The following is a 12,894-nucleotide window of genomic DNA, read 5'->3' on the forward strand; positions in this document are numbered from 1 at the left end:
ATTCTCTGGGGGATACTAGAATTCTCCAGTTGTAATTACCATAAATCGGAGTTGTGATCCCTTTTCTGTCATCTGAGTGACCTCTAGCAGAAATCAGGACACTCAGTGAGTTTGATTTTATCCATCATCCCCAAGGTTGGTTGTTAGATCAAGGTTGCAAGCTAAAATGTAGTCAGTCCTCTGACAGATATGTTTTTTTGACTTGCAGAATTTTTTCACACATTTTGAATTAGTTGCCAGCACTTAAAATTAAGAGACTTCACATAGAAATCCAGATTTCTGACTTCTTTTGAGAAATTTCACATGTGAACAATTAGCTAGCACTGAGTAGCAGCAACCTGCCCTTTTTGGAAGGAGTATTTACTTTTTGTTTTACCATGGTCATTACTGTTTTCTCTTGTCTCCCTGAAACTCAGGTTGTGTTCTTATGGTATAGTTAAAAAGAAAGCAAAATATTCCATGTCTCTTTCAAAATTGAGGAAAAAATACTGACCATGATAGCTACATATATTCTTTCCAAAAATTGGTAGGGAGGGGATTGAGAGTAGGGTTATATTTTTGTTTTGTGTTTTTTTGGTGGAGGGGAGCTGTTTTCTTACAAATGACTGGCTGATTTCATGATTCCTGAGCTAGACAATCTCTAAAGCCTCATTTAATTCTGACATTGTAAGTTTCCATGAGATGATTTTATAACAATGATGTATTTCAAATTATTATGCCTTTGAAGATCAGTATATGATAAATGGATAGTGGTTATAAATCTAGTCAGGCTTCCAAATGGAATAGGGGCATCAAAGACCCCTTAGTGAAACACAGCCACAAGCAGGGAGGACACACACATTATTTTATTTTATTTTTTTGAATAAGATTTTTTAATATAATTGTCAGATTGGTTTCCATACAACACCCAGTACTCATCCCAACAAGTACCCTCAACACACATTATTTAAGAACTAATTTTTGCTCAAAAGCTTTTCAATGAAGGTCTGGTCAAGCACCCAAAGCAGTGCCTACCTTATTTCCCAAAGGTGATACTGCCCAAGGTGACACTACCATGATAAAACCTCTAGGTAGGAATCCATAAAACCTATCCTATGTTTTGTTATTTAGATAGGACTACTGATTGTTTCTCTTTTTTATGCTATGTTGAACCAAGATGATATTAATCTAAAAGAAAATTTAGACTTATTTCAAAATTAGGCTATTGTTTTTTCCCTTCTGTAAAAGAATACTCAAAAAATAGATTAATATTATTTCACTCCTATGTGGAATCTAAAAAAAAATTGAATAAACAAAAAGAATCAGAACTATAAATACAGAGAACAAACTGATGGTTACCAGAGGGAAGGGGTTTAGGGAATTGAGAAAAATGGGTGAAAGGGAATGTGAGATATAGGCTTCCAGTAATGGAATGAACAAGTCACTAGAATAAAAGGCACAACATGGGGAAGATAGTTAATATTGTAATAGTGTTGTATGATGACAGATGGTAGGTACACTTATGCTAAGCACAGTATAACATATAAAAACGTTGAATCGGTATGTTGTACACTTGAAACTAATGTAACATTTTGTGCTAACTATACTAAAATAAAACATTTTAGAAAAATAGGTTAGAGACTCAATATGTTTAGATTCTGCAACCAAAACTAACTCAGGTTTTGCTTTAATGGGGCCTGTATTATGGTCTGAAGGATGAAAAATATGGCCATTAAGATATTTTTTCTTTATTATAAAAATATTGTCTTCCACTAGAAAGTAAAAGAAGCATGAAGAAGAAAATAAAAGTTTCCCATAACCCCATCATCCACAACTTTTTTAACATGTTTTAAATATTACTACATAACATTTTTATGTGTATGTGTAGTGGATTTTAAAAAGAAAAATTTTAATTACATTGTATGCCATGTGCTACTTTTACAGTTTCATATTTTCCCATATCAATACATAATCTTTGAAACTAAATTATGTTTATATAAAAGTACGATGGTTGCATATGCCATAACGTCCCATTGTTTGTATTTAGTTTGTTTTCAGTGTTTTGCTATTATAAATAATGACTTCATGAGCATCTTTATACATAAATCTTCACTTGAATCTGGTAATTTCCTTCATAAAGATTCCTATAAATTATTAGGTGAAGGCATATGAAGTCTTTATAGCTCTTGATGTATATTGCAAAATTGCTTTAAGAGAGGCATGGGAGATGTGACACCCATAAACAGTATTTCTGTCTTCCTCTGAATAGATGGGGAAAATTAAGAGCAAGAATTAATATAGACACAATACTTAGAGGTGCTAATTGAGTTGCAGTACTGTGAAAATTGGAAGGATCAAACTGGCATCCCCAGCAGCTAAGAGTAGAACAGAGGGTCCTTGCTCTTCCACTTAAGGGCATGTGGGACAGCATCCTCAGCCCTGCAGATCTGTCCCTACAAGTCAGTGCTAAAGGCCTGATCCCTTGAAAACCCCTGGCTCTCATATTCTATGATTTATAGAGCTCTGATAGCTCAGTAAAAAAACACCAGCAAATATGATTTGTGGCTGTCTGTAATTATACACCCATCTTCCTATATTTCAGCAATCAGATATACTACTTCCCTTGATGGCTTTTTAAATTTGACTTTATGAAAGAGACCCTTCCTCACATTTGCCATATTGTGTGTCCCTACATGGTTATTTTTCACTCTCCTAAAATGGCTGCCTCTTACCTGATTTACCAATTCTGTAAAGGCAGTCATGATTCAGGGAAAGAAGCACTGGATTTATATTACATTTATTGTAAACCTGGCTTTATACTTTCCTGCCTTCTATTTTCCTGTAGACAATCTTGAGAAAGTAGCTTAACTCTTTTAGCCTTTGTTTCTTTGGTAAAACAAATAATTACACCTAACAGAATTGTTACGATTAAGTAAGGTAATGTGAAAGGGCTGGGAAGCTATCAAATCACAGTATTTTTGTTTCTAGGGAAGAATAATTTCATAATCTATGCCTTCTGGGAGGGAAATAAATTAATCAGATTCTTTCACCAGGATTGTCTACTACTGCTTATGTTAAAAATATTGATCATTCAAAACTCTGCCAAGTTAAAAGTAGTGGGCCCTTTCTCAGTTCTTTTTACTTAGGGTCACGCCTCAAGTTCTTTTGGCAATCTTTGTACACCCATTATGTGTGTGGCCCCTGCCGCCTCTCATTTCTCTTATCTGAGAAAACATTCTGGAATACAGTTGACCCTTGAACAACACAGGGGTTAGGGGCACCAATCCCCCATGCAGTCAAAAATCCATGTATAAATTTGACTCCCTAAAAGCTTTACTAGTAGCCTACTATTGACTGAAAGCCCTACTGATAGCATAAATAGTTATTACACTTATTTTCTAGGTTACATGTATTATATTCCGTATTCTTACAATAAGGTAAACTAGAGATGTTCTTAAAATCATAAGGAAAATACATTTATAGTACTGTACTTAAAAAAATCTATGTAGGGACACCTGGGTGGCTCAGTCGGTTAAGTGTCCGACTTTGGCTCAGGTCATGATTTCGCAGTCCATGAGTTCGAGCCCCGTGTCGGGTTCTGTGCTGACAGCTCAGAGCCTGGAGCCTGTTTCAGATTCTGTGTCTCCCTCTTTCTCTCTCCTCCCCTGTTCATGCTCTGTCTCTCCTCAAAAATAAACGTTAAAAAATATTTAAAAATCTATGTATAAATAGACCCATGCAGTTCAAACCCATGTTGTTCAAGGGTCAACTGTACTTAGAGTTTGATAAGGGGTTTCACAGATGAAAAGTAGGCAACAATGCAGATATTCAGACTGGCATAGATGATCAGAATGAAAGGTAGAGGAAGATCAAAGGAGACCTCCAAATGCTTTCAAGAGGAAATCTCCCATGATTAGTGATTTTTCAATGAGCTCAGATAGGATATACATAAAGGGGCCAAAGAGCAAGCATGATGAATTACAAAGAAGGACTTGATACTTTTGGATGTTGAAGAAAAATTCTGGGACCCTTTTTCTTTCAGCTGATTATTTGAGGTGACTAGAGAAAGGGAAAATTCAAATAAACAAACTTTTCAACTGGATGCTCTTAACATCCATATTGAAGGGAAACACATCTGCCCTCTGAGCCCTGTGTTCCATGATATCTCTAATGTCAGTCTTCTACTCTATAAGAGCTTAATGAGTAATCAATTATAGCATTGTGTTATACAATCCTTAATTTTATTTGTCTTTATGTTTGGCTTTTATCTCTATCTCAGCCTTGGCTTTTATTCATCTCTGTCTCAAACTTTTGTTTGCTCAAAGTGATGGAAGCAGTCAGCAAATAAATCTGTGCTTGAAAATGACAATGGGAACTCTACTGGCCACCCCACTGAGTTCATCTGAGTCATGTTAGTGTTGGCTTGGCCTCTAGGCATATTTCAGGCACCAAGTCAGAGTTAAGTCTCAGTTGGGAAGAATGAGTACCTGGTTAAAAGATACCAGAATGCCATACCATAAGATTAAGAAAAATGGTTTGATCACTCAGAACAGGACTATACTGGCTCCAGAAGTTGAACGAAGAGAGAAATGGGGTCAAGACCTACCATAAAGAACAGAGCAATGGGAGGGATGTGTGCTGTTGGATCCAAATAAGTCAGTGACACTGTCATCCAAAGACTATGTTCCACTTTCTCCTCAGATCAATAATAATCAGCTGACAGAGACAATTTCTGCTTATATTATCAAGATGTTTAAAAGAAAAGATAGGTAATGGGACATGGCTTGTAAAGAGGTTTTGAGATGTTCTCTCTTGGAAAAAATGATTTATAACTTGTGAAAATGAATAGTTCCTCAAGACATGTGAGCAACTAAGTCTATAACACACTCACAGTCTACTTTAAAATTTCTGTTTTCTAGGTATGCAGTGGGTCTTTTCCACTTTCTAGTCTGTTGAGCCACAACAGAATGGAAAGCAAAACTAAAGACAAAGATTAAAAGAGACCATGGACCAATGAGTAGAAAAAGAAAGATTAGGTGGCCTTTGGAGACTGCTGTGAGGCCTCACACCTGAGGTAGAGGAAAAGCGATTTTGTGGAAAGAGCACTGAACTTGGAATCACATTATTTGGATTCAAATGCTGGCTCTCCTTTTTTCTAGCTTTGAGATCACTTAAAGTCTTTGGTATACTTATGAAATGGGGAGAATATAACACCCCTTGCCTCATAGGGCTATTGTGAGGATCAAAAGAGATCATGGATGTGGAAGAGGTTTCTAAACTGCAAGTGAAGGAGAGAATTGCTGTTGTCCAGGACATCTCCACACATACTGGCTACCAGAGCACAGATGAAAAAGAAAGGAACTCCCCCTTAGGGGAGATGTGGCCAGTGAACTCCTACAGCTGTCAGCTGTATTCCCTTGAGATATTCAAAGTTTGTATGAAAACTTAGTGGCATATAGTACTAAAGATTACTAATTAATCTTTCTATTTGCTTTTCTCTTCAAACATAGACTCTTAAAGATGCTTTGCTTCCTTTTTATCTTTTCAACTGACTTCCAACACACTAACATAATGGTTTTAAGCAGATCATGCACTATTTTCTCCAAGTTCAGGTTAACATTACCTTAGTACTTTTTATACTAGTTTTGAGAATGTAGCACAAATACTCTTGTTCAGGCCTCCCCATAATCAGTAGCACATATTTGTGAGACTACTGGCTAGGGTTGAGGAGGTAATCTGTGACAATAGAACAAGGGGATCTAAATTTATTGGCTTAGCCTCAAGAGCATGATGTTTTCAACTCAGATTTGCATTTAAATTTTAAGCTTCCAGGAAACACAGAATGATAAAGTGTTAGATGTGGAAAAAGATCTCTGAGGGGATCTACTCCAATAAAAATGAGAAATCAAAGTTTTAAATTGGGGAAAGAGAATTGTTTTTAGTGACAGTGCTGTAACTGAAGCTAAGGTGGCCTGATTCCCTTTGCAGTATTATTTATTCTGTTTTCTTTGGATTCTCTTTACATTGCTAACAACAGGAGCACTTGCTTTCTCTCCTCCCATCTCTAGATAAATGATCTCTGAATCAGGCAAATGCATGATGCAAGCAGCATGATGCAAACTTCAATAATTTAGAGATATCAGATGGATGTCAAGGATTGGGCCTAAAAATTTGACTTTTCACTGGCTTTTTTCTTAAACTATTCGTTACATTTTCATGCAAAGCTATGACTACAATATTTTATTTATATCTTTTCTTATATTTTATGGTCTTTATCATGCTTGGTGGTGGTAAAATATCATTCCAGTTGATATCAGAGCTTACTTGAGTTCAATTGCTTCATATGAAAATTAAGGTGGGGTGACAAAGAAATGTCATTTGAATAAAATGACCTCAAATATTCTAGTTTTAGCATTCTACGATTATGAAATTTAAACATTTCCCCACTGGGGACTTTTGAACAATTCCTCAATTTTCCACTAATAGAAATATCAATGGTATTACACAAATTTCTTTTAACTTATTCTTAAGTATTTCCTAGGATATATCTCGGAAGTGGAATTGCTAGTTTAAAGGGCAGGCTAACTTTGCAACTTTTGATGCATAATGCCAGATTGCTCACTATAAAGATTTAAACTGACAAAGTATATCACTATCAGCAATGTGTAAATGCAGCCTCTTTATCATTGAGATCCTTTATTATTATTATTAACTTAAGGGGAGTAAAATGTATCTAATAATTCATTTTGCACCTATTTCTAGTGAGGCTGAGTATTCTTCAAAGTATGGCTTACTATTTTTATACAGAGGAACATAATTATAAAGACAATGAGCTTCAGTGCTAGAAAGAACTCAATTAAACTACCTTGTAGCTCTTTGGCTTAGGACAAATTACTTAACCTCTCAAAGCCTCAGTTTCCTCATTAATATCACCATATTAATAGTACCAGATTCTTAGTGTTCTTGTGCAGATTCAGTAAGACAGTGCATATAAAGTACTTAACCCAGAGTCTGGCATAAAAAAAAATTCAATAAATGTAAAACATTCTTATATGATTTGTGGGTGACAACATAGTATGATGGAGAGAACACTGGACCAGGTTTTTTTGTTTTGTTTTGTTTTGTTTAAGCCAAGATTCTAGTCTTGCCTTTGCCATTCACTATGAGATCTTAGGCAATCTGGGCTTCAATGTCTCTGCTGTCAAATAAGAGACTTCAAGGATCTATCATGGTTATTCCAGTTCTAAAATCTTATCCCAATATTGTTTTATCATGCATACATTGTAGGACCACCCCATACATCTTTGTAAGTTCTTTGTGTGAAACTTTCATTTGTTATTTATCAAATAAATTCACTATTTTATGAGGTAGAAAAATCTCTTGGCTTTCTCTTGATTGAACTTAGCATCTTGAGCCACTTATCGTGCAGTTGTCAGTTGCATAGAAAAAAAACTGATCTCTGTAAACACAGAGAATTCCTTGGAGAAACAATCAGGAACAAAACTGAGAAATGAAGTTTATCTGACCTTAGTAGGCTACTATCTGTCAGGATCTGGCATTTTGATTCATCTATACACTTTGTAGATATTAAGTTAGTGTATTTCCATACAAGTTGAGATATTTCTGGCATTTCCATATCCCCTTCATTAGTTGGAGGTTTGCTTTCATTCCATTTGATACCTACCTCTGATGAAGACCCAAAGGGTAATTTGCTGCTCAGGGTAAAATGGAGTCAGATTACAACTTTGAGTTAAGTGGACTTTGGTTTGTTACTTAGGTCACACCAGAATTTTTTTTTAGTTGTGATAACAACAGCTGCCCAGTACTGAATTCTCTCCAATATGAAAAGTTTTGCTATTCTGACAATCATCATGTTCATGTTTAGAGTGCCTTTTCCCTCCTTTTCATAAGCTTATACATCTTGCCTCTTCAGTGAAGGTTTTCTTGACCACCTCATATCAGAGAAATCTTCCTTTTGGCATTCTGTCTCTGTCACTCCTTTAACACTTAACTAGCAATTGTATATAGTATATGTTATTTCTGCATGTATGTGTATTTCCTATTATAACCAAACATCCTGATCCCTTTAGTACAGTACAGATTTTAAAAAGTTGTTCCAATATCTCCATAAGAACATGTGTACTTACACCACAAATCTAAATTTTTGATATGGAACATAGGAATAGAGTATCTTGCCCCAAAAGTTAAGATATGGTGTCATCAAGGGAAGAAGATACATTTCAGAATTTTAAATTCTTCTATCTTGCTGAAGGTTCCTAGTACAGAATTAGAAACAAATAGGCATTAAGTAAAAGAGGTTGATCAAGAGTTGGGTCAGTATGAGCCAATTGAACATATACAATTCCTGCAAGTAAGCAGACTTCCAGATGTGGAGTATGCTAAAGTTCCATGAATCCAAGAATGCTCCTTAACAGATGACTTGTATATAGTGTGTAAACAGTACATACATAATTCACTGCAAAAATGCTTTGTAATCCCTTTTCCTTTCATTCCTTTCCCTTCACTAAACTGATCTAACCAGTTTTTATATATCTAACCACCACTTTCATATATACAGGACTTTTAACACTTTCACAGATTTTTCACTTCTGTCATTAATTCTCACACACACAAAAATATGCTAGATAAGTCAATCAGACATTATTGTCTCCAGCTTAAAGATAAGAAAATCAGGAGAGGGAGGATGGCAGCTGAGTAGGAAGACCTTAGGCCCATCTCATTCCATGAACACAACTAGATAATATTAAATAATCCTAAACACCCCAGAAATCTACCTGAAGACTGACAGAATAAACTCCACAACTAAAGGGAGAAAAGAGGCCACATTGAGGAAGGTAGGAATTGCAGAAGTGCAAAGATGTGGTACAAGGGAGAAACAGATCACAGGTGCTGTGGAAGGGAGGAATCCCTGGTTGCAGAGAGGAGCAAAAGAGAAAGGAGGACACAAGAAGGTTTCCACAAATCCATTGCCTTGGAAAATAAGAGAGGCTGTATTTTGTGACTTCTTGCAACCAACAAAACTTAAAGCCTGGAGTTTTAAAGGTCAGCAGACTTAGCTGGGATAGAGCCTGGAGGACACTGCTCTGTTCCTGGACAGAAGGGGAAGAAACAACCCAGGGGCAGACAACATGGAAATAGCCATCTGAAGAATGCCTCAGACACACAGAGAAGAGATTATTTGCTCTTAGAGTGTATCCTTGAGAGGCAGTATTCCCAGAGACACTTCTCTGGGAACAAAGAAGGTGGTTGGTGTCATTTTCCTCCTCTACCCCTCAACATAAGCACAGAGGAACCTGCAGGAAGCAGCAGACTGCTGAAACTGGCTGCCTAACATGCTTACACCAGGACTCACCCCTCTGCCCTCTGGCAAAACTGTCCATCTCAATCAAGTTTGCCTCAGTCCCACCATGGCAGTCCCCTTCCCCAAGAGACAAGCACACTAGCTGACACCATGTTTACCAACCAGAGTTCTGCAGGAAAGTGCTGTCAGGTCTAATTTCACAAGCAGACCAGAACACAACCAGTTACAACTTGTCACATTCAGGCCAGATATCAAACACTGCTCACTGCAGGCAAAAGGAGCCTCTGCAGACAAGTGGGATGAAGGATAGGGCAGCTAAAACACAACACCAGAGCACATGCAGCACACAATGGAGACACTCCCTGAAGTGCCAGGCAATGGGTACTACATAATCACTTCTTCATAACGCCATTATTTTCAGGAGTAGTAGACATAACTGGCATTTCTAACATCCAGAAAAAATCAGACTTGAACAAAATGCCAAGATGGAGGAATTAATACCAAATGAAAGAACAAGATAAGGCCATGGCCAGAGATCTAAGGGAAACAGATATAGCTAACATGCCTGATGGAGTATTTAAAGCAACAATCATAAGGATACTCACTGGACTTCAGAAAAAAATAGAAGACATCAAAAAAGAATAGAAGACATCAGTGAGACCCTTACAGAGATAAAAGAGCTAAAAAAGAATCAGAGATAAAGAATGCAAAAAAAGAGATTGGAAACAGGCTTGATGCAATGAATAGCAGTCTGGAAGAAGTAGATGAATGTATTAGTGACATAGAAGACAAAATACTGGAAAACAATGAAGTTGAACAAAAGAGAAAAAGAAGAATTATGCAACATAAGAATAGATTTAGGAAACTTAGTGAGTCCAAAAAACGTAATAACATTTATATTATAGGAGTCCCAGAAGAAGAGAGAAAACGGGGCAGAGAATATATTTGAGGAACATAGCTGAAAACTTCCTAATCTGGGGGAAAAAATAGATCCATATCCAGGAAGTACAGAGAATTCCTATCAAAATGAACAAAAACAGGGGGCGCCTGGGTGGCCCAGTCAGTTAAGTGTCTGACTTTGACTCACGTCATTATCTCACAGCTTGTGAGTTCAAGCCTCACGTTGGGCTCCGTGCTAACAGCCCGGAGCCTGGAGTCTGCTTTGGATTCTGTGATTCCCTCTCTCTGCCCCCCACCCCTGCTCACACTCTGTCTCTCTCAAAAATAAATAAACGTTAAAAACAATTTAAAAAAGAACAAAAACAGGCCGATACCAAGACATATCATAATCAAATTTGCAAACTATACTGGTAAAGAACAAGTCTTAAGGTCAGAAAGAAAAAAAGAAGTTCTTAATGTACAAGAGAAGACCCATAAGGCTAGCTAGGGATTTCTCAACAGAAACATGGCAAGCCAGAAGGTACTGGCATGATATATACAATATGCTGAATAGACAAGTCTGCAACCAAGAATACTCTATACAGCAAGGCTATCATTCAGAATAGAAAGAGAGATAGTTTCCCAGACAAATAGAAACTAAAGGAGATTGTGACTACTAAACCGGCCCTGCAAGAAATATGAAAAGGGACTCTTTGAGTGCAAAGAAGAGATCAAAAGCAACAAAGAAAGGAAAGCAATTGTGAAAATATCCAGAAACAATGACAAGTAATAACATGGCACTAAATACATAGCTATCAGTAATTACTTTGAAAGTAAATGCACTAAGGGTCCAACCAAACCACAGAGGGTGTCAGAATGGATAAAGAAACAAGATTCATACAGTCTACAATAGACTGATTTTAGACCTAAAGACACCTGCAGATTGAAAATGAGAAGATAGAAGACATGCTCGGAAGGTGTTAAGATGATGTAGTATGGGGACCCTGAGCTTGTCTCATCCCTGAAAGGCAGTTAGAGCGGCATCAAACCACTTTGAACACCTAGGAAACTGATCTGAGGATTAATGCAACAACCTGCATAATTTGAGCCACAGACTTGGCAGGTATGTGGTGTGGAGAGGTGAATTGGGGGAGAGAAAAGCTGCGGAGCCACGAAGGGTAGGGAGCTATTTATGCAGAGAGAGGACAGAAAGAGAAAGAGAAAGGGGGAGAGTGCAACACTTCAGGACTGCACAAGAAAGCACACCCCCCAAAAGTACTTGGAAAGAAAGAGAGAGAGAGAGAGAGTAAAAACACTCACAGGGGACTAGACAAGAAATCTGTTCCTAAAAATCATTGATGGGGAGAAAGGACAGGGTTTCAATACTACCAGAATTCTATAAACAGTGGAGTGCAGAGTCTGAAGGTTCAGAGCTTAGTGCCTGGTAGTGTTCTGGTGAGAAAATAAGGCAAATCCCCAGGAGCAGGCAGTGTGGTCTTAGGGGTCCAAGGGCCATACAGGGAGAAGTGGTTCCCATGCTTGGAGGGCATTTGACAGAAGCCATACAACCTTCCCACAGACAAAAGTCCCAGTGAACCTGGGAGAGGGGTCATATTTGCTGGTATTGGGAAAAAATGCCAGAGTGTGGTAAAACCTGTTGCTGGCTGTGTGTTATAATTTGCCATGATCTCTGAACCTCTGCTACTGCATGATCACATGAAGGTTCTCTGGAGCAAGCTGGTATCCAGCCGTTGCTCAGTGAGACCCTCCCCCAGAGAGTCAGCACAGGTCTAAGCCAAGGCGGCTCTGAAGTGTGGGATTTTGAAACAGAGCCCCATATGAGATAAAACTCTGGAGGGAGGTGCCACCTGGCAGGTGGACAGCTTGGACACAGGGTAGAGACTGGGAATGGACAGAGGCCTGAGGGGGGCAAAGTAGGGGTACTTGATCACTGGTTGGTGAAAGCACAAAGTTCCTGTGCCAGAGACTAGGGATATGGGTGAAGCCTTTTACACCTCTCCCACACACTCACATGGGCGCACACATGCTGATCCACCCCAATAAGCTAATCACTGCCACTTAATAGAGAATGGAGGCTTTATACCCAGACCCACCCAACTGCATCCTACAAGCACATATTCCAGAAGACCAGCACAAGTCAGTCCACCTGCACAGTGTAGAGACTATAGAGTACTTCATAGTTTCAGTTGTGGTGTAAACTGAATATAACTGCATGTGGGTTTCATTCTGTTTGCTGGTTCATTTATTTGTTCATTTTCTTTGCTTCTGTTTTTGCTTAAATTGTTTTCTTTTTTCTTTTTCTTTCTCTTTGAATACAGAAAGAGAAATTTTTATTTTTTTACATTATTTTTATTTTAAAATGTTATTCTATTTCATTTTATTTATTTCATTTTATTCTATGTTATAACTTAAGTTTTTAAAAATTTTTACTGTTTTTTTTATTCCTTCCCCTTTTATTCTCCATTGTATGAAGCTTCTTTCAACAAGCAGATGGGAACACACCTAGGATCTAGCTTACTTTATTTGATTTTTTGTGTTGTTTTTAATTTCTTAATTTTTATTTTTGTTTTATTATTATTTTTCTTCTTCCAAAATGAAAAAATGAAGGAACTGACCCCAAAAGGAAAAACAGGTAGAAATGACAGCCAGAGACTTAACACAGATATAAGTAAGATGTCTGAGCTACAATTTAG

This window comes from Prionailurus viverrinus, unplaced genomic scaffold (genome assembly GCF_022837055.1).
Source record: "Prionailurus viverrinus isolate Anna unplaced genomic scaffold, UM_Priviv_1.0 scaffold_55, whole genome shotgun sequence".
NCBI classification, from domain to species: Eukaryota; Metazoa; Chordata; class Mammalia; order Carnivora; family Felidae; genus Prionailurus; species Prionailurus viverrinus.